Source organism: Saccopteryx leptura, chromosome 3, assembly GCF_036850995.1.
Source record: "Saccopteryx leptura isolate mSacLep1 chromosome 3, mSacLep1_pri_phased_curated, whole genome shotgun sequence".
NCBI classification, from domain to species: domain Eukaryota; kingdom Metazoa; phylum Chordata; class Mammalia; order Chiroptera; family Emballonuridae; genus Saccopteryx; species Saccopteryx leptura.
The window spans coordinates 29,664,679-29,687,918 of NC_089505.1; positions in this window are offsets into that span (position 1 = coordinate 29,664,679).

Here is a 23,240-nt window from a genome sequence, read left to right on the forward strand (position 1 = left end):
ATTCACGGGGGAGGGGGTGTGTTGTAAAGAGACACACCAACAGTCCTGATTCTGCAATTCTTGATCCTTCTGCATGTGGGTTAGACAAAATCTGTGTTAGAAAGCACCACAGGCCACTGTCTAATCATTAAATGAACTCACTAGAACTAAATGGCTGATGAATTCCTGATTTGGGGGGAGAAAGGGGTGCTTATGTTTTAAGCAGACTCTCCTCTGTTTTACACCTAAACGTTGCAGATCTCAGGCCTCAAAGCCTGGCTCCAAAGAAGCTTGGAGGCCCAGCAGAGAAGGGCAGAGAAGGGCAGAACAGGGAACCCTGGCCAAGTGGTGATCTTCACCCTTCAGATTACTGGGAGGGCACAGCAATGGATGGCACTGAGTGCTAGCACTCTCTTTCCCCATAATGAGACCTTCACTGAAAATCCAACTCCAATCACTTTTCAAAAATTCACTTTTATGTTTAAAAATATGCAATGCTGACAAAACCTCCAAACTCTAGCCATGTCTTTCTGCAAGCATCACACCCACCTGCCTTGGCACTGTCCCTTATATAACAAGCCCTTCGGAGTGGCCCTGTGCCTACAGCTGGGAGGGGCCTTACCTGCCCGGAGTCTGTCTGCGGCCACGTGGCCGTGGGGCCAGGCCATGTGCACACTCAGCTCGCATCTCTGCCAAGGAGTTTAAAGTCTGAAACACCGCCAGGCCACCGTGGGGGCTTTACTGTCACTCTCAGCTGCTGTGTAACTTCTCTTGCAGGTCACTTGATATTCATCTGGCTTTAAAACTGACATCTGCAGGTCAAAGTAGGGGCTTTCTGCCTTGATTTCTTTCTCTCCTTCGTTCTCAGTTTTGATGAGAAGCTACCTCTACACAGCTTCCCTCCAATGTATATACCATGTTTGAGTCTGGGATTTCTGCTGAGGGCACTGTTCAGGGGAATGGCGTCCATATCACAAAAATGAAATCAGCTTTTGCAGTTTAGCATGTAGTGGATGGTGTTATTTTATTAAAAATTGCTGAAGGCTGCAATTTGTAGGTAATTAGGTAATCCACGTATGGTTTAACTTTCGCATGTATTTTCCCCCAGAGAAAACTTTTCTGTAAGCAGAAAGTCAACAATGAAAAATTAATTCAAACTAAAAACACAGCTACTAAAATAATTTTCATCAGAATACCAATGTCCTCTCTGCTGCTGATATATTTCTGAAAAAAAAAAAAAAAGACAAAAACATGGCTCCCCACTCTGGTCTCAAATGATGACAGGTTATGCAAAAACAAAACAAAACAAAACAAAACAAAAACCATGTAACTATTACTGGGTTATTTTGGTTTTGTTTTATTTAACTCCCCCTCCCCCATCCCCCATAGCTAACAGGGATTTCATAGGCATAGATAAACTGTGTTCTTTTCCGAAAAATTTATGCAACAGGGTTTTCAGATGGGGTCATATTACAACTCTAAATACGAATAACACAGCAGAGGGAAAAATGCTGTTTTGGCTGGTGCACGTTGGTATTAGTTTGCAGTCTTGAAGCTCACCGAATATCCATAGACTCTGGGTGAAGTCCAAAGAAGACTCTGATGCTCTATCCGGTTCAAGCTGGTTTGATTGCCTGAGTTAGAAGTACTTACTAAAAGGGAACAGAAAACAAGCTTCCTGATTGGTTGCTTTTCTGAGCATCATTACCTAGGGCACAGCTGTTAAAGAAGGTCAGGAATGACAAGGAGACAGGATTGCGCCTCAGGGAAAAGAGATCAATCCTAACCATATATGCCGAGTACACTGCAAAGATGACCATGTGTGTATGTGATTAAGTAAATTGGATCATAGTTTTGCAGTATTCAGAATTTATACTTCATCATTATAAATTAAGAATAAACCATTTTTTCATTGATCTTAGCATTTTCTAATATGCCATTTGATATGGAAGCAATACTAGATATTTGCTTTTTCTTTATTTTCTGCCTTTCCTGCTAGAACCTTGCATTATTTACTCCTCTGGATCTAGATCTAGACCAATGCCAGAGACATAGTTGTTGCTCAAGAAATGCATGTTGAATAAATAGTGATTAATCTGTTTTAGTTCTGTGTTCCATGAAGCTGATTGAAAATATGCTTATAGTTTCTGAAATATCACATTATTCCACATTTGCTGTTTGCCAAAAAAGCAAAACCTCTACTTTTTTATTTTAATAAAAAATACAGCCTCCTAACACCTGGAAAATTTTAGTATGGCTTGAAATGAGTTGAGGTTTCTTTATTTGGAGAGTTACTGGTTGGTTTTCATTTTATCTGCTTATGAGATTGTTTGTTTCTTGAGTGGAGGCCAGGAAAAAACACTAGATTAGAATACTTTTTCAAAGCTCTCTTACAAGTATGCCAGCCAATGAGAGAAATCTGCGAAAACATTACTTAGAAGTGCTTTTAAGAAAGTGCAGTCAAACTTTGCACACCAATGGGGCACTGCTTGCATTTCACACAAGCGCTTGTATCTGTTTTTAATAAAATGTCGATAGAGATGTCTTGTTACTGCTGGAAAGAAAGAAACGACAAATGTACCCTTACAAATCCCAAACTTCAGCTCAGCCAGTTCTGGATTCTTGCAGTGTGCCTAAGTCTCAGCTGGAGAGCTTTCTAAAGAAGGCAGATTCCTAAGCCCCACCTTAGAACTTTTGATTTAATAGGTAAAAGTGAGGTGCAGAAATGTTTATAATCAGCTGTTGGGCAAAAAAGTTTGTAAAATTTGTGTTATTTGATTTTGTTCACTTTTGTTGTTAAAAATGGCCGCTGCCCAGGTGAAAAGGCTGATTACCTTCCTGCTTAGGAAGGGCCATTGTTATGCTAATGTTCACTGGAAGAGAGATTCTGCCCCCACCACTGAGAGAAGTGGGAAGATTTCTTGTTCTCTGCTCCCTGATCCCTTATGCTCCTTGATCCTGCTTGGCTTTAAAAAAAAAAAAAAAAAAAAAGTTTATTTATAGACACCAATAAACAGAATGGCCCACTATCCTCTGACTTTGCTATTTCTTTACTGTCTGCTCGAATCCAATGAGAACCTGCATGTGAATGGCCACGATGGCAGGGGCGACCCCTGGCCTTATATTGGCCATGTTATTTGCATGCAAATTGTCTGCAGACTTCACCTTGAGGAAAATCAAAATAAAAATACCCTGATATGGAGAAGCTCCTATAGATCTTGGTTTCTTTTTGGACTCAGCTCTCACTGGATTATAATTCAGGTATCTGGCTGCCAGTCTCATACCCACAAATATCAATTATTAGAAAAGCAAATTGGCCAAGAGAATATTAGAACATGTTTATACAGTCCTAAATGTGTTTATCTTTTCTATTCTTCAAAACTGTATAGTCAGTAGCCAGGGCCATCATCACAGCAGCCTGGCCCATGCAGGTTCACATTGGATTCGGACAGTCGGTAAAGAAACAACGGAGCCAAAAGCTGGTGAGCCATCATTTTAATCCTAGCTTGCACCCAGCGGGCAAATAAAAACACACACTGGGCTCCAAAACCCACTCACATTCAGTGCTCACAAAGCTACTGACTTATCCGAGTTTCCTAGAATCAAAGGTTTCTAGCTCACCAGCCTTATTCACCTCTGTTCCCCATCTCCTTCCTTCTCTTTGCACAAACTCTGCATAAACTGGCTTCTCACTCAACACTCCGCCATCTTGGCTGCTTCTCCTGGCCTCCTCCACGTGGCCTTTCTCTGCCCTCTGCTCTCTCCTCTAATCTCAGGAACCAAGAGCCAGCAAGCTCCTGTTCTGCCCCCATTTTATAGTATAGATTCAAAACCTTTAATCCAATATACAAAATAGGGAAGGCTCTAATACAAAGTCATTTATCTGGGGCATTTGGGATTGTACCACCCCACATCAAAACGGTGGGAAAGGCTTAATCCTAAAACCAAGCCCCAGGCTACAAGGATCCTGCCTGCCCACAGCCTGCCCCCATCATACATTAATATCACCTGGGCAACAGCCTCCACGTGGGCAGCGCCATCTTTAACAAAGTGAGCATAATACATTTTATCTGCCCAACACCGGGGCAGGGGAGTGCTTCCAGCAAAGCCGCCCCCCACCCCCATCAGGGTATTTCACATTGTCCAAAATTCCTAATCCATAAGTCCATCCAACAAAGGAGCCAGTGCCCACTCCGGTCGTAGTCCAGGAAATCAGTCCATGCACATAAGACCTCAGCCAACCCCCTCATCCCTGCCATCCTGGCAGGTTTTACACTGTCCCAAAGAGGGGCACGTGGCAATGGCAGTCAGCATTTCCATCTCTGCTCTTGAAAGCATGTTCAGTCCTATGTCCCCAAATCGCAGACCTACCAGGGCCGTAGTAGCTGTTCCTTCCAGCTGGGCTCTCATCTTATAGAGACTGCGGATTGCAACTCCAGCCCGATTCTCCTCATCCTCCAAAGAGGAACTGAAAACACCAACTCCCGCTGCTGGGCTCGAGCCTGGGGCTGCTGTCGCCCTCTGCTCCGCAGACCTTGCACCTCTGGACCCGGCCTCAGCCCCGGCCTCCTGCCGCTGCTGGCTTTCTACAGCGTCCAGGGCAATCTGCAACTCATGAACCTTTGATTCCTCCTCCAGTAGCTGCTCCATTTCCAGGCGAATCTCGCAAACCTGGTTGGCCTCCTTCTCCAGCGCTTCCTCCAGCTACAGGGTCAGCATCTGTTTCTCCTGCATTTGCTCCAGCTCCTTCCACTGCTCGGTTTGCAGGTCCCGGGCAGCCTCTTCCACAGAGCTCTCAGTTTCCTCACACATGGCTGTAAAAGTCAGCCAGCCTACAATCCCCAAAAGGACAGCCATAGGGAACCCTAACACTAGCCAGTCCTCTACACCACTCAAAGGTGGTAGTGGCTTGTAAAGCCAGTAAGTAGCCAGGGCTGCCACTATCACAGCAGCCTGGCCCATGCAGGTTCGCATTGGATTCAGACAGTCGGTAAAGAAACAACGGAGCCAAAAACTGATGGGCCATCTCCTTTAATTCTAGCTTGCACCCAGCAGGCAAGTAAAAACACACACTGGGCTCCAAAACTCACTCACATTCAGTGCTCACAAAGCTACTGACTTATCCGAGTTTCCTAGAATCAAAGGTTTCTAGCTCACCAGCCTTATTCACCTCTGTTCCCCATCTCCTTCCTTCTCTTTGCACAAACTCTGCATAAACTGGCTTCTCACTCAACACTCCGCCATCTTGGCTGCTTCTCCTGGCCTCCTCCACGTGGCCTTTCTCTGCTCTCTGCTCTCTAATGCTAATCTCAGGAACCAAGAGCCAGCAAGCTCCTGTTCTGCCCCCATTTTATAGTGTAGATTCATAACCTTTAATCCGATATACAAAATAGGGAAGTTTCTAATACAAAGTCACTTATCTGGGGCATGATGGGATTGTACCACCCCACATCGAAAAGGGTGGGAAAGGCTTAATCCCAAAACCAAGCCCCAGGATACAAGGATCCTGCCTGCCCACAGCCCGCCCCCAACACACATTAATATCACTTGAGCGACAGCCTCCACGTGGGCAGCGCCATCTTTAACAAAGTGAGCATAATATATTTTATCTGCCCAACAAACACACTTAGGCTTCTATTTAGGCAATACATGTTGGCAAAAGTCAAGTGCAAGGAAGAAAAATTTATAAAAATGTTTCCTTATCATTTGGCAAACACCAAATATTTTCTTACTGATTGTCTAATTTGAGTCTCAGAGTATCTCTGTGAGGAGGTCTGGGCCAGAGTGTGTTAATCCAACCTTGCATATGAGCAAACAGTGGTCCAATGAGTTTCTCATTTCCCCCAAGACAGAGCAGTAGAAATAAACAGCAGAGTGGACATTTTTCATGCCTAGTTTAGTGTGTGGCCAACTACTGTTCATGGTCCCCTGTACATGTCAACATATAATTTCTAATTGCCTTTGTTTTCTGAGTTTTATCACTAGAGACATTGCTTAAGGAGCTTTTAGCATAGTGCCTGCAATGGTAACACAGAAGGAAAAAAAGGAGAGTTGAATGTTATTGTTGATTTTAGGATTAAATGAGATAATATGGGTGAAAAGCACTTTGTAACTTACACAACATTATACATGCATATAGGATTATATAGGATTGTATGCATATGTGCATGTATTGTTATTTATCTTTAATATTATTATTGCTTATCTTTTCCTAAGAATGAAGACTTCAAAAGAAAAACTCTTGAAAGTTACTCAGAGTATTGATCAGGAAAAGAGAGCTACCAATCATAAAATTAATGATAAATTATAAGAGAAAAAAATGGATGAGGGAATAGATGCAGGAAGAAATAATACTTCAAAATAAACTAAGAAACTAGGTAGTGTATGCTGAATTTTGAATAAGTGCTCAAATGTAATTGGAGTTGAATTGTGGGAGAAGATACATGATTTGTATCCAAAACTTCCCCAAAGGACACATAAATAAGTATACATAAGCTTAGAATTTCTCATTTTATTTTCTCAGAAGAATTGTCATAGTTGAAGTTGAATCTCCTTGAGACTCTGAGCCCTTCAGAACAACCACGCAGGTTGACGCCTACGCTGTGAAGTAGACTGACTTGACCAGGTCTGAAAGTGTCTCTTAGATCCTGAATGCAAGGAGGTATTTTTCAGCAGGACTGTTAGCACACTATTCACAGCCTGATAAGGGAATGTACTGCGGACTCAGTGCCTTGTTATTTTTGTCCCGTAATGTTTCCTGGTCTCTGCACTTCACCTCTTTGCTCATAATTTTGTGTTGCCATTTGAAATCAAATCCCACCTTGGAAATGTCAGCAGAGCAGGAAGCGTGCAGTCATTCCAACAGCTGTTGCTCTGGACTTTTCTGCTGTGTCATAGTGAGAGGTGTTGGAGACACTAAGTTGAATTATCAGAGTTCCTTCCATCAAAAAAAACAACAACTGCCTAATAGTGGCATAAATAAATGGTCTGATTATTTGATCTTGCCAATCATCCTGAATAGGCAATGGATTAATTATCAGCTTATCACAGGTCGTGTACATTAGAATAACTTTGCATAAAAGCCTGAGGAGCAATTCTGCAACAGATCCAGATTCAGATTATTTTTCAAACCCTTAACACAGTTTGAGTCTGGATCGGCTTTAACTTAAACCAGCTTCTGAATCAAATAATAAATACCTGGTGTCTTCACTCAACTTGTTGGGGGCACCAACTATCAATGCTTCATTGAAACTGACCAAGAGTACCCACTCAAGAAACTCATAAATCTTGGTCCCCTCTAGAAGCTCATAAATCTCCATTTACAACTCCACCTGACATCACATATTTGATGGGTGCGTTCAAACAGCATTTGGGCAACAAAATTCAACTTGCTACTCTAGGAGTTCCACCACTTCTATTTCTTTAAGGGAAATTTAAAAGTTGCTTTGAAATGGGTGTTCTCCCATCTTCTCCATCCTCCTGAGGAGCTAAAAAGGTAAAAAAACAAACAACCAAAAAGCATTTTTCTGGGAGATATCTTCCCAATTAAAGACCTGGAGAAATACTTTTAAGATGTTCAGAGGACACAAGAAACTTGGTCACTCCCACTAATATAGATCTTTTGAACCAGAAATTAATGAGACTATTTCACATTCTTCACAGAGACGTGGAACTTCTCGATGAAGCAGACTTTCCAGTCTCTCTTTCCCTTCCATTGCTTTGCGTCCACACCTCAATAACCTTTAAGATGATAAGCATCTGCCCACAGTAAAAGCTCTATATGTTAGACCAGGAGCTTCACAAACCTGCCTCACATGGAATTTCCAATCCCTAGAGGTATTATTTGCTCACCTTTCAGATAATGAAATGAGGGTCAGAAAATGTAGGTAATCTGCCTAAGGCAAAAAAGAGCAGACAGAAATCTTTGAAGTTGGATCTGTCTTATTCTGAGACCATGCACTATGTTTCTGTGCATGTCTACACATGTATAAGTTGTTGTATAAACACACTGAGCTTATCTTTGACCCAGATTCTGTACTTACTCATTATTTGACCATGAGCAAGTCACTTAACTTCCTAAAAGGTCATTCTTTTTTACTGAAAAATGAAATGACAGTTCTTATTTTTGTAGTTCATAGGATCGTTGACATGAAAGGAGATAACATATTTTGTGCTTTATTTAAAATAAGTAAGTGCTAAAACACTTTCAAATTACAGATGTGCATTAGTTTGGGTTAGGTTTAGCTACACAACAGAAAAATCCATAATGATCATGGCTCTCACGAGAAAAAAAATCTGTTTCTCTCTCATATGAAAGGTGAACCTGCAATAAGGAGTCCAAGTAAAACGTGGCCGATTCTCAATGTCCGGCACTGACCTCCTTCAGTAGTGCTGCTTTTTTTCTTTGTCACCTCATGCTACCAGATGGCCCAGCCACATCGACTCTGTTCAGCAGATAAGAAGAAGGAAAGGCAAAGGGAAGATGCATCTCCTTCCTCGAAGATTTCTTCCCAAATATTGCACACATTTCTATATTCTTTATTTTCCCATAATCTTAGACTATGTCTTAAGATACTGAGATAGACAGATTATGCTTAAAAATGAATTAATAAGGCTAACTTAGATGCAGTGTGTCATTTTTCCTCTAGAACATAAACAATTTTAGAGTATTTCTAAGAGAAGACATTCATTAAATATCACCCTCATTTCACAAATTGCATATGTGAAACCCAGATGGCTGTAGGGCTTGTTCAAAGTCATACAGTTGATATATGAATAAAATAACAATAAAGACATTTGATAGTTGTAACTTTTATGCAATTTTCTTCTCAAAACATTAGACATAAAATTCACCCAACAAGCCAGATGTTGGCTGAAGAATAATCCAAAAATCCTGAAGTATGACTTCAGGATGAATTTGTTTTTGAGAAAACATAACTAAAACCAGGTTTTTTTCTATCAATCCAGAATGGTATAGCCCAAAATACAATACTTAAAAAACTATGTACTTCCTCACATTTGCCTTCTATTTTTATTTTCTGAATAACAACAACACTTTTTAAAGAATGTAGCCTTTAGTTATTGACTCTGGTACAAGGCCCTGCTTCTTCCTATAAAAATCTGGCAACTTGATCAATGATTGTCACTGCAGAATTCATCCTCACAATTTTGATATATATATAAAAAGAACGTCAAAGTCACATAGCTTATTCATGGCTATAACAAATTATTTTTAAAGTAAAGTATATACATTATGTTGTAGAGTAAAACACTGTGCATGAGATTTAGGGTAAATCACAAACCCCAAGATAATGGTTCCACTTCCTAGACAGCCAAAGGAAACCTCACCCTCCTCTCATCGAGATGTCTTCAAAACTAACCTGAATACCATCTTCATGACTTCCTCTCATACCTCATCCAGGCCTCTACTTAAATGTCATCTTATTAACATTCACTCTCACCAGCCCACTTTCTCTCCCTCACCTGTTTCAATTTTCCTCTGGGCACTTAGACACTATCTGATGCTTGCTCTGTGTGTGTTTCTCTCTTGTCTGTCCCCAAATAAAATGTGACCTCCACAGGGTAGTATTTGACTTGTGAACTGACTTATTTCAACTTCTTAGAACAGAGCCTGACATATTTGTGGAATAAATAAAAGAACAAATCTTATGAATTTTAGACACTATGGTAAAGCAGAGAAAATAATTGGTTTAGGCAGGTAATATGCCCCTTAAGTCATCCTAGACATCTCTGACTAAACCTATGAAAGCCTTCAGAGAGACTTTAGTAAGTCTTATAAGACATTTCATTTTCATTAAAATAATGTAGATAAAAATCTTTCATTTCCTTCAAGGCCTCTGACTAATTGTGATTGAGTTTATTGCCTGTACAATAGTCCTTTGAGTGACTGGTAATAACCTCCATATAAACTCTCAAAAGAGAGAATACCACAGGCATCCATATTTAGCCATCCATTCATTTAATTATTCAACAAATATTTTTAAAGTATTTACTGTGATCTAAGAAACATCTAGACTCTGAGAATATGGTAGGAAGCAAAATACCTTATGGAGCCTGTATTCTAGTGGGAAGAGAAACAGACAACAGACAAATAAGGACGTTTATTTTGAAATGTAAGAATGTAAAAAAAAGGAAAAAAAGATAAGAGAACTTGAGGAGATTAAGCAAGGACATCTATTTATTTATTTATTTATTTATTTATTTATTTATTTATTTATTTAGTATTTTTCTGAAGCCAGAAACGGGGAAGCAGACAGACTCCCGCATGCGCCTGGCATGCGCCCGGCATGCCCACCAAGGGAGTGGTGCTCTCAGCGCCCGGGAAAACTTTGCTCAAATGGAGCTTTGGCTGCGGGAGGGGAAGAGAGAGACAGAGAGGAAGGAGAGGGGGAGAGGTGGAGAAGCAGATGGGCGCCTCTCCTGTGTGCCCTGGCTGGGAATCGAACCAAGGATTCCTGCACGCCAGGCTGACGCTCTACCACTGAGCCAACTGGCCAGGGCCAAGCAAGGACATCTAAATAAACTAGAAGGGAAGTGCTGCTGCTGGAGGGAGGAGGCTCCAGGCAGCAGAACAGCCAATGGGAAGGCCGTTGGAATATTTGAGACACTGTAGACACCGGGCCATTCTGAAGGGCAGTGAATGAAGAAGGAAATGGCTACTTGATCAAGTCCTCAGGATCACAATGGAGTGGCCCCTTGGAGGCCACATAAGATTTGACTTAACTTAGTGATGTGGTGTATTCTAAAGGAAGGAGTGACATAACCTGACTTACATTTTGAAAGAGCACTCTTTCGAAAGTGTTAACAAGAAACCATGAGAGCGCAGAGGGTATGGAGAAAGACCGATGATGCCACTGTTGAGAGAAAATGAAAGAAAAAGAGCAAAGTCAAGGATGATGCCAAGAGCTGGGGCCTAAGCAACTGACAGGACCAAGGTGCCAAGCAATGAAATGAGAAAATAGAATGATTTGAGGGGTAACATTGGGATTTGGGGCCCTCGGTTATAAATAACAGAACTCATTTGACCTATTTAAGCAGCAAAGACATTTGACCTGTTTAAGCAGCAAAGACATTGCAGCATCCAGAACGGCTGCCCCGGAGCAGAGCGCCAGGCTTGGAGGCGTGCGGCCAGGAGCCACGGCCACTGCGAAGGAAGAGCCTGAGTGCAGGCTGACACTGGACACCAGAAGCTCTGCCTCGGCTGCGGGAGCTCCAGCTGTCACTGTCACATTCCCCAGAAAGTAGATAGATAGATAGATAGATAGATAGATAGATAGATAGATAGATAGATAGATAGATAGATAGACAGGTAGATAGATAGATAGATAGATAGATAGATAGATAGATAGATAGATAGATAGATAGATAGATAGATAGATAGATAGACAGATAGATAAAATGTCCCACAATCTCCTGCTCTTCACTTCTGTCTTCAGATAGGGTCACCTGATGGGATGGGCAGATCCTGCTCAGGGCTGCAGAGGAGCCAGGTTTGCAGGGCTCCAGGCTCTGACTTGACGATTTGAGAGCCTGAGCTCCGCGAAAGGCGGTTCGCCACGGCTTGACCACCAGTGAGCGTGGCCAGCATCCTGAAATCTTCTTACAGTCATTGCTTTGCTCATGACTAGATGCTCAGTGAACACTTTTTAAAGAGTTGAGTTTTTTTTTTCTCTCTCCCTCCAACTCTAGATCAGGTTGTTTGTGGTATGTGTGGCCAACCCTCCCCCAAACCTGGGAAAGGCCTGAAATGGAATGATAACTATATCACTGTTTGAATAATAATAGTTCTGTAAAAAATAATAAAATTTAAAAAAATGACAAGATGTTTGAAACTCGGGAATAAAAATCTTTAAGAGCAGAAATAAGAGTCTTGAGGTGTCACTATTTATTGTCATCATTTATTGAGAGGTTACCTACATTGAACACTACTGTGAAAAATGCTTACTTTTAATATCTCGATGATTCTCGCGATAGCCCCGTTAGGCAGGACTAGGTTTAAGTACCTTGTCTAACTAGTTAGTGACAGGATTCCAATATCTTAAATTCTCAGCTACAAAGCCAAATATGCCTTTCTTTCATTTAAAAAAAGACATGATGACAAGACAAGAAATCTACAACATAATAATCTGCCTTAAATAATCTCATTAAATGTGGAATTTAACTTTATTTTTCAAGTATCATTAAAATGGTCACTAGGCCTGCATTGCTGGAAATTATCTTTATTTACAAAAACACACATTTGTGTGCAAAGGCATTAATTCTAGTTTTCTTTTATAAGTAAAAAAGAAAAAGAAAAGCCTAGAAATTTAATGCCATCAGGAACCTTATCAATAAATTGTGACATCTATAGAATAAAATGAATTCTTTTTAAAGTGTAGGAAGATCTTTAAGATAGAATTTTAAGTTAAAAATATCTAAATGAAATATAGTGGATATACTGTGATTCCATTTAGAAACCTATATGCTTGTAGGTACAAAAAACATTTCTAGAAGGATGCATGAACTGTTAGGAAGAGGGAGGAAGGGATTTGCAAAGGATGAGGGAGACATTTAAGTTTATATCTTTATGATTTCAATTTTCTGTTTTGTATATAGATACCTTTTATAGTTACTGAAAATGAGTGTCTTCAATAAATTCTGTTAGAAATATTGCTGAGTTTTTTGAAGAAGCTATTTTAGGACTTTATTCACTTCATTTTGAAATTATGTAACTATAGAGAAGTTTTAGCCTTCATACACATTTTGCATTATATAATTAAATTCATATCACATGTTTTTATTAGTCTTGATATTTTTTTCAATGTTTAGTTCTAAAGCAAATTGTATAGCATCACTAGGCAGACATTTACTATAAATGTCATATATAGTAGTTTCTTTCTAAATAAAAGCAATAGTTAAACATGATTAAAATAGTAAATTTTATAGTATGTATATTTTACCACCATTTTTAAAAATGCCGAACTTCATAACATGAAGACTTGGATGAAAATGTAATAGTCACAGCTAAGACTTGTTTGAAGCTTACCCCATGCCAGGCTCTGTGAAAAGCGTTCTGCTTGTTCATCTCCGTGAATCTTCAGATTTGATGCACTTCCTGCTCATTTTCCAGAGAATGCTGAAAGGAATGATTTTCCCAAGGGCATTCAACTGGTGAGAGGAACTCAGAGGGAGCCCAGCGATTCCCAGCCCAGACATGGGAGCCCACGCATAGACTTGTTACTCTTCACCGTGTCCTGGTCCTGGAAACTGCGACATCCCCAAAGAAGCCTGATTTATGCCGCCTTATACATATCCAGTGAAGTGTGAAGCTTAAAAACATTCAAATTATTTAACACCAGGATCTGGGAACTTTAAGGCTCTATTTTCTATTTTACATAGTATTAATTTCGACAACGATACTTGGTATTCATGGTATGGTTACTAATTTATAGGTGGATTTTTCTGTATGCAATAAGTAACTGGAGTATGCTGGCTAATTAAACTTCCTGTTTCTATAAGTAATGAATACAAAACTTTTGGTTTCCTCTTTATTACTAAAAATATTTCTGAGATATATTAGTACACCTGTTCTTAGTGAATAGGAGCTTCTTTTAATGAAATAATTTCTTATGCAATCGTTATACATATCAACAACCATTGCTTAAAAATATGGTAAGCTGAATTTATATTGAAACTGTCTTATGTACTGGAAAACAGCCTCTTTTGATACTAAATCTCCAGTATAGGTTTGTTTTAGGCAATCTCCCTGTGTTTTCTAAAAATAGATTTTTCAAAGTGATTCTGGTTAAGTGAACTTCAGTCAATAAGACTCTGGCTACACGTTAAAATTTCAAACAGTTCCACAAATGCCTAATTCTTGAATTGCTGGGTCTGGAGGAAACTCTAGCGTGAAAGACACTAAATGCAGGACAAACACAGAAAGTGTTGTTTGTAAAAGGGAGGAGGCTGTGAGGCTGTAGTTTTACAGGATACACATTCCTGCTACCTCTCCCTCCTCATCCAGATATGTCCTTGGAGAAGGTCAAGTGTGACACACACTCATTAGAGTGTGTGTGTGTGTGTTACAAGATCCCTAAGAGTAAGTTAATCAAATTTCTTAACTAGTGTTGACATGCCTTTGGCAGCATCCTGACGGGCAGCAATTCAGTCTGAATGTTAATCATTTTAGTTTATAGGGACCCCTCTATGTCATGGAACATTCTTCTTCTTCTTGTGCTGCTGCTTCTTCTTCTTCTTCTTCTTCTTCTTCTTCTTCTTCTTCTTCTTCTTCTTCTTCTTCTTCTTCTTCTTCCTCTTCTTTCTCTTCTTCCTTTTTGTTAGAAAATTCTATTTGTTATAATCCTTCTGTCACCCAGTCAACAACTGATAAGCATTCTGGCACCTGAAACAACTCAGCATAAGAACACTCACTCTGCCACAAGCCCTCACTCTTTCTGAGGTTTTCCCGAGACCTTTCCTTATCCAGTTAGGGAATTATTGAAAGTATCAAAGTCATAGACTCTATGAGTCTCCTTATAGAACCTCTGGACAAAATAGCTATTGGAAAGTATTGCCTTGTCTTACACGATAGAGCATGCCAGCCTGAATTTATTTTTTAACACTGAATGAAGTAATGCATTTTGCATTATATAATTAAACAGTAAAAATGGACTGTTCTTAGGTGTTCACATCCAATGGAGTTGTGCTAGAAGTAATATTGTGCATCTGAAACTTGCACAGTTTTGTTAACCAGTGTCACCCCAATAAATTCAATGTAAAGGAAATAAATAAATTTTTAAAATGCATTTGAAAGAGCAAACATTCCATTTCTTCTTGCGGAGTACTTAGCCGAGTCCTCAGCTCCCAAGATAAATAAATGAAAACTAAAAAAAAAAAAAAAAAAAGTTCACACACACAATCATCAATACACTAAAAAGGAGGAGGATGACTAAAGCCAAAGATAATAAATAGGTGGAAATTTGCATAATTAGGTCTTAAAAGTCTTTCGTTGTGAAATACGTGTGATTCACTTGGCGATTCTGAGTGTAGGTTAGGAAATGTTTACCTCTCTTAAACTGAGTTTGGTAGAAGCCAACTTGGCTTCTTGTTTTGCCAATCCCCTGGGTGTTTACACTGCTGGGTGTTATTAGCCAACTGGTTTGGCAGGCAGGAGTGCTTTGTTTTCTGCACTGATGGGATTTATTTTCCGAGCTGCCTGAACAAACAGGTTGTTAGGCCATTGTGTGGGGAAAGCCTGGAGGTGGTTTGTGGAGAAGTAGAGCTTTCTTCCAAGGAAGGATGGTTCCAGGGATGCAGTAATTGATGAGAAAGGATTCCCTAGATGCCCACATGTCAGTGAAGCTACTGGAGGATGGGGAAGCAACCCTTCGATTTCTGTGAACGTTAGAGCCAGTTTCCCCTGAAAATATGATCAGCCAAACATTTCCAAACCGCTCTTCTCCCTCATGTGTGCCTGATAGATTGGAAGGGGTGGGGTGGTTTATACTGAAACCTTGGGTGCTTATGATGAAGACATCCAAAATATTTTATCTGTGGGCAGTGAAATGAAGTAAGAAACTGGGCTGCCTGTGGAGAAAGCATCAGCCTTTGGTTTGTCAAACTTGTAATCCTTTCCCAGCTCTGCCATCATTAGATTCATGACCCCAAACCCTCTTTGAGTCTCAGTCCTTACTTGGAAAAGACTGATGTAACATTTAAGTAACTTACATGAAAAACCTAGGGTAGTGTCTAGTGCAATGTTTCTCAAAGAGTGGTCCTCAGAATAGCATCAACAGCATCAACTGAGATCTTGTTAGAAATGCAAATTCCCAGCCTACCCCAGACCTCATGAGCCAGAGGGACACAGGAAGGAGGCCGCAGCCATCTGTTCTATACAAGCCTTCCGGGTGATGCTGGTGCCCAATAAACTCGGAGAACCTCTGCTTGGCATATGGAAGTCCCTCAGAAAGTGGGAGCTCTTATATATGTCATACTAATCTAGTACTTTACAGCTTCACAGGTGCCTGTCCACCCCGAATACCACCTCCATGGCTCAAGTTTGCATGCCCTTTGACTCAGTATTTCCACTTCGCAAAATTTTTAAAGGAAATAATCAGAGATCTTCAACAAGATTTACGAAGTAGAATATGTATTTATTATGCAAGTGAAAATGTTTGGAAACTAAAGTTAAACAAAGAGTATGGGATTGATTTAATAAATTCTGGCACATCCACAGAATAAAGCACAGTGTAGCAAGTAAAAATCATATTGTAGATCTTGTTTGTCAGAGCGAGCCCTGAGAATTACTAGGATGCTTTCAAAATGCAGATCTGTGGTCCACATCTTAGATTTACGAGTAGAGTCTGAGGGCAAAGGAACTTAGAATCTTTATTTCTCATATATGCTCCCCTGTGATTCCTCAACTCCCAAAAGTTTGAAAATTGCATTTTAGATTATTAATTAATAACAAGACAAATATTTCTGGTATATCATTGAGTGTATAAAAACATATCACAAAGCAAGTATTTATAATATCTGAATTATATGAGCACCATAAATATGTATATATAAAAAAGACTAAAAACACATGTGCTAAAATGCTAAGTAATTATCTCTGGCTGAATAGTAAAATGGAAATCCTGATGGTTTTTATTTTCTTCTGTTCTAAATCTTTCACATTTCCTGCAGTGTGTGTAGCTTCAATGAGAAAAGCAATGTTATTTCAAAAAGCCACATTTATAATGCATGTGTCATTGAACAATGGAGTAGGGATTTTATATTTATACCAGAGGATAAAAAATTCTGGTGCAGATGTACAAATTGCCAGTTATAAAAATAACTACAGGGATGGGAAATACAACATAGCAAATATAGTCAATAATATTGTAATAATTATGTATACACTCATTTTGTAAGTTATATAAATGTCTGATCACTATGTTTAACACCTGAAACTAAAACTAATATAATATTATATATCAATGGTAATTTTTTTTTTTTTTTGTATTTTTCTGAAGCTGGAAACGGGGAGAGACAGTCAGACAGACTCCCGCATGCGCCCGACAGGGATCCACCCGGCACGCCCACCAGGGGCGATGCTCTGCCCACCAGGGGGCAATGCTCTGCCCCTCCGGGGCGTCACTCTGTCCCGACCAGAGCCACTCTAGCACCTGGGGCAGAGGCCAAGGAGCCATCCCCAGCACCCGGGCCATCTTTGCTCCAATGGAGCCTCGCTGCAGGAGGGGAAGAGAGAGACAGAGAGGAAGGAGAGGGGGAGGGGTGGAGAAGCAGATGGGCGCTTCTCCTGTGTGCCCTGGCCGGGAATCAAACCTGGGACCCCTGCACACCAGGCCGACGCTCTACCACTGAGCCAACCAGCCAGGCCTCAATGGTAATTTTTAAATTTTCAAAAAAAATTTAAATGTCCATCTAATAAAAAAGTAATGTATACACATGAACAAGAAGTAGAGAAATAAAAATAATAAAATCAAAATATCAATGAACAAAACAAATATGCTTGTGTTTCAAAACAGAGATTATTTAAGTCTGCTTGAGGAGTGGAGGCCAAGATAAATTTGAAATTATACTGGAAAACACTCCTTGCTTTTCTGCCATCCCCTCGCTGTGCCCAAGAAATTCAGACAATCTACCATTCATCAGGCAATGCAGAGGCTGGGCACACTGCTGACCCTGTATGTTCCTGATGACCATTGGAAACGGAAAGAAAGGAAACCCCAGGATATTAACCTGGCTCAGAAATCGTGGAGCATTCGGTTGAGCTCTTTCATAATAGGAGAGTTGTCCGTCCCTCCGTGGTGATGAAGGTATGGCACTTTCTGAAGTCAGAGCCATGGTGGAAGTTACAGATGGATGTCTTGATCAGACCCCTGGTTTTCCCAGTGGAGGGTGCTGACAGGTAAGTGATAGGAGGATCTGCAGGAGACAGTCCATAAAAAATACTCCCCCACCTCAACTGACCACAGCAACTTGAAGAGTTTGTTTTAAATTGACTTTTTAGAGAGAGAGAGAGAGGAGAGAAGTGGGAAGCATCAACTCATAGTAGTTGCTTCTCGTAGGTGCCTTGATCAGGCAAGACCAGAGCTCTGAACCAGTGACCTCAGCATTCTAGGTCGATGCTCTATCCCAGAGGTCAGGAATCTTTTTGGCTGAGAGGGCCATGAACGCCACATATTTTAAAATGTAATTCTGTGAGAGCCATACAACGACCTGTGTACGTTACGCATTATCCAATAAAAATTTGGTGTTGTTCCGGAGGACAGCTGTGATTGGCTCCAGCCACCCGCAACCATGAACATGAGCGGTAGGAAATGAATGGATTGTAATACATGAGAATGTTTTATATTTTTAACGTTGTTATTTTTTTTATTAAACATTTGTCTGCGAGCCAGATGCAGCCATCAAAAAAGCCACATCTGGCTCGCGAGCCATAGGTTCCCGACTCCTGCTCTATCCACTGCACCACCATAGCTCAGGTGCAACTTGAAGTTTAAGAGCTGTTTCAGTAAGTACATATTAACTGTCTGTCTTGAGCCCACCACCAAGCTGGGCCCTAGAGAAGACATTAGGAAGTAAAGAATGAGGACCACCAGTGCAGCTCCAGGCTCAGAAGGGACCCCATACTTGGGGCTTAATTCTCTGCGGTCACCTCTTGAAATTCTTCTTCTTTTTTTTAATTTTTAAAATATTTGTGTTTATTTGAGAAGGGAGGAGAGAAAGAGAAAGAAACATTGATTTGTCATTTCATTTTTTTAATGCATTCATTAGTTGAGTGTTGTATGTCCCCTGACTGGGGATTGAATCCACTTATCTGGATGATGATCTAATCAAGTGAGCTACCTGGCCATTAAAATTCTTAATTATTTTATGTATGAATTAATGTTTTGTAAGTGAAGTCCAAATGGACAATGCAGATGGCCACAGGTGGTTGGCCTCCCGCTGTCCATCATCACCCAGTGCCCCCAATCACTGGAGCAGGCAGAGACCTGGACAGGTACAGGGGGTGTGGAATCACGTGTGCATACCCATGCTGTTGGACAGTGCCCAGGGCACCTAGGTGACTCTAAACTCACCCCATAAGTATCCCTGTACTCAAGAAAGAATGAAGTTCAAAAACAAATTTTTAAAAATCATGACAGGTTAAGAGAGAGAGACAGAGAAAAAGAAAACAAGTAAGTGGTTTTTCCTGCTTTTTGAAGAGATCTTATCGGGGTTTGACCCTGGTAGTTGGTCCTGATGAGGACTTACTGCAGTGAAAGGAATAGAGGGACACAAATGGCATAAATGAAAAGAGAGAACTCATTGAAAGACTCTTATTCTTTAATGAGCATTTCTGGTTAGCCTGAGAAAATTAATTTACCCAGGAAGGGTGTATCCCTTGATAGCATCACACCGTAGAGCAAATTGCAAGGTTGAGTAAGAAGAGCATTTTCTCAGAAGAGAGTTGTTAGTGATTATAGAGCAGGACACAGCCCTGTTTAATTATACACAGTACAAGCAGTTATTCTAAGTAACCTTTACATATGTATATATGTGAAGGCAGGACTAACAGGGAAAGAACTGGGAGTTTGACGGGCAAGTTCTTTGGCTTTTACTAAAACAATGTCAGGAGGAAAAACACAATTATAGAAGAATTGACTTCAACTTTCCTCTTAGAAATTATCTTTCCAGCAACTTTCTATTGTTCTCTTGAGAAAATAGTTAATTTTTTAAAGATAAAAATAATAAAGTGTGCTCTTTAGAAAGCATGTTCAAACTATTTATTAGCATTCTGGGGAGTAAAGGGCACACATTCGCAAACAAATCACAGTGCAAATGCTTGTTAGTGCAGAATATACTATATGCATGTTTATAAATATCAATTACATTTTACAATTTCTAAATTAACCACATAGAATGAAAAACCAATTTAGATGCTCAATAAAGGGAGAAAAATTCATTAAACTCCTGAGTCCTGCTGAGTGTCTCAGTGAGAGAGAATGAGAGCTTAGTAATTACATATGGAAGAAGGAGTGTGTGTGCGCTCTAAGGTGGTCTCTTTGAAGACCTAAACCTTGGCCCCGCTTACTTCAAGATACATAGACTTCTTTCCCTTCCTCTAACAAGAGAATTAGCAAGGTTCCTCTTACTATTTGTATGTCTCAGAGACGCATAGAGAATGTATGTCCTGTACTGCCAAGAAAAGGGATGTAAGTAAGGAAGTGGTTCAAGACTGAGCTCAGCTTCTTGTCAGAGCTAAGACGTATCTCCATGCGTTGTCTGTCTGGAAGATTGGTGGGATAGGATCTCCAGGCAGTATGCCCCTTAGGCCCAGGCAAACACGACCCCAGCCTGAGAGACCCCTGTTTTCATTTAAGAAGAGAGAAATCCACAAAGCCAAGGAGATGCGTCCACCTGGAACCAATATACTTCCTTCTAGTCCATGCTTTGGATACCTTGAACCCCCAAAATGTACTTCCTAAATGTCTAAATGTGCTTCCAGAACCCGTGTGGACCACTTTTTCAAGTCACAGCATCACAGCTGTTAACCACATCCCCAGCCTGGTGATGGCCAAAGGGTAGCTCTTTGCAGGTTCCCTGTGATTGAGCTGGGATGTTCACATGCCTAGGAGTGTGTGTGGGGTCCCTTAAGTTGCAAGACTAAGCAGACAGGAGGAAAACCAAAGGAGCAGACTGTGGGTTGGAAGGGTGGGTCTCTTCATTTGTACTCCTGCCCATGTCTGCAAATGTTGGGGCTGTATCTGCTTCCAGGAGGCTAGACGCGTAAGATTCTGAGAAGCCGTCTGGGCAGAAAACATCCTAAACACAGAGGGAGTGAGGGACAGAAGGCGACTTTGTATCAGGGCCTCGTTCTCTCACTGAAAGAATAATTGTGGGGACTGCATAGAATCCACCCCTTAAATTTATCATTTATAACGATGTGAAGCAGGGTGAGTTGAAACTAAAATGTATTGAATAATATTTGATTTAACATAGGAAGTGATCACTGACCTATTCAAAGTTCCCTGGATTTTTTTTTTTTTTGTATTTTTCTGAAGCTGGAAACGGGGAGGCAGTCAGACAGACTCCCGCATGTGCCCGACCGGGATCCACCCAGCATGCCCACAAGGGGGCCATGCTCTGCCCATCCAGGGCATCGCTCTCTTTCGACCAGAGCCACTCTAGCACCTGGAGCAGAGGCCAAGGAGCCATCCCCAGCGCCCGGGCCATCTTTTGCTCCAATGGAGCCTTGGCTGCGGGAGGGGAAGAGAGAGACAGAGAGGAAGGAGAGGGGGAGGGGTGGAGAAGCAGATGGGCGCTTCTCCTGTGTGCCCTGGTCGGGAATCGAAGCCGGGTCTCCCTCACGCCAGGCCGACACTCTACCACTGAGCCAACCTGCCAGGGCCAGTTCCCTGGATTTTTAACTAAAATTTAATCTCCTGGAGAGACCTTCTGGCAGCATGGCTGACTGAGACAGACAGATAGAACTAAGAACTAAGAGTGGGTCTTTTTTCATTTTTTTTAATACGTTGAAGATCTAATTTTTTTATAGACTTTAGAAGAATCAATTTCACTTAATAAACTTTTATAAAATGCCAGGGAAGTTGAAAGGCATAGGGTTAAACTATGTTCTTAAGAACTGATCTTTTCCAGGCTGAGTGTCCTTAATAGATTACCCAGAACTTACAAAGAAACAGTTCTGCAAAGTGGACCTTTGAAAAGCCAAGCTTTCTCCTGTTTTTAGATTTGTGCCTGTTTTGCTCCCCCCCCCCTTTCATATATCAGCTGCACTCTTAATTTTCCCCCATTTAAAACAAAAATTCATTTAAGTAATTAAAATGCAAGGAACAGATTCTGTAGGAGGAAATCTTGACGTAGGGCCACACCACCTAAGACACAAGCATGTCAGACTCTGTTCAAGACGGACAGCCCTGGCCGGTTGGCTCAGCGGTAGAGCGTCGGCCTGGCGTGCGGGGGACCCGGGTTCCATTCCCGGCCAGGGCACATAGGAGAAGCGCCCATTTGCTTCTCCACCCCCCCCCCTCCTTCCTCTCTGTCTCTCTCTTCCCCTCCCGCAGCCAAGGCTCCATTGGAGCAAAGATGGCCCAGGCGCTGGGGATGGCTCCTTGGCCTCTGCCCCAGGCGCTAGAGTGGCTCTGGTCACGGCAGAGCGATGCCCCAGAGGGGCAGAGCATCGCCCCCTGGTGGGCGTGCAGGGTGGATCCCGGTCGGGCGCATGCGGGAGTCTGTCTGACTGTCTCTCCCCATTTCCAGCTTCAGAAAAATACAAAAAAAAAAAAAAAAGACGGACAAAAGGGGAAGCCAAACATTTCTCTGGTAGTAAGTGTTACGCACGCTGTTTTGCAGTTGTCAAGACAGTAGGAAGTACAGACCAAACCCCGTGGAATTGAGGATGTTCATCATGGTCCATCGTAGGTGGTAGATTTGCAAATGAAAAAGGTTGGTTTCAAGTGAATCACTGACATGCAGAAGTCTGCCTGTATCTAAGGCTATCTGCCTTCCTGCCTGGACCTGAAGCCTGAGTTTAGCTTGTAGATTGAATGGATGGCAGCTGTGATAAGGGACCCCATGTTTCCAGCTCTGGTTATGATTCTCGGGAGCAGAGTGGAGGGCAGCCGCAGACACGGAGGACGCTTCTCAAGGGCACAGGTTCCCGCAGAGCGCTGGAAACAAAAGGGCAGGCAAGTCCCAGAAGCAAGATATGGAGGCTTGAGACAACCAGACCCCCTTCGCAGACTTGCCCACCACAGACCCTGTCAGTCTGTGCAGTGTCAGTTCAGGTTTGCCTGCTTTAATTGGCTGAAAGATTGTACATCATGTGGTAATGTAACTTTCATGTCAAAAGCCATTTGATTCCAAAAGTATATTTTCATTTTTTTATTGAAATTTATATGACATAAAATTCACCCTTTGAAAGTATAAAATTCAGTAGTTTTCAGTACATTCATAAAATTGTATAACCATCATCACTATCTAATTTCATAAAAATTTTGTCATCTCAAAAAGAAATCCCATCATTCATTAGTCTTCATCCCCGTTACCAATCATCTCTTAGCCACTGGAAACCACTGATCTATTTTTTGTCACTATGAATTTGCCTACTCTGGACATTTCATATAAAATAAAAATCATACAATATGTGGGTGGCTTTTTGTGTCTGACTTCTCACACTTAAAGTTTTCAGGGTTCATTCATGTTGTGGTATAAACCAGTACTTCATTTCTTTTTATGCTGCAGAATATTTC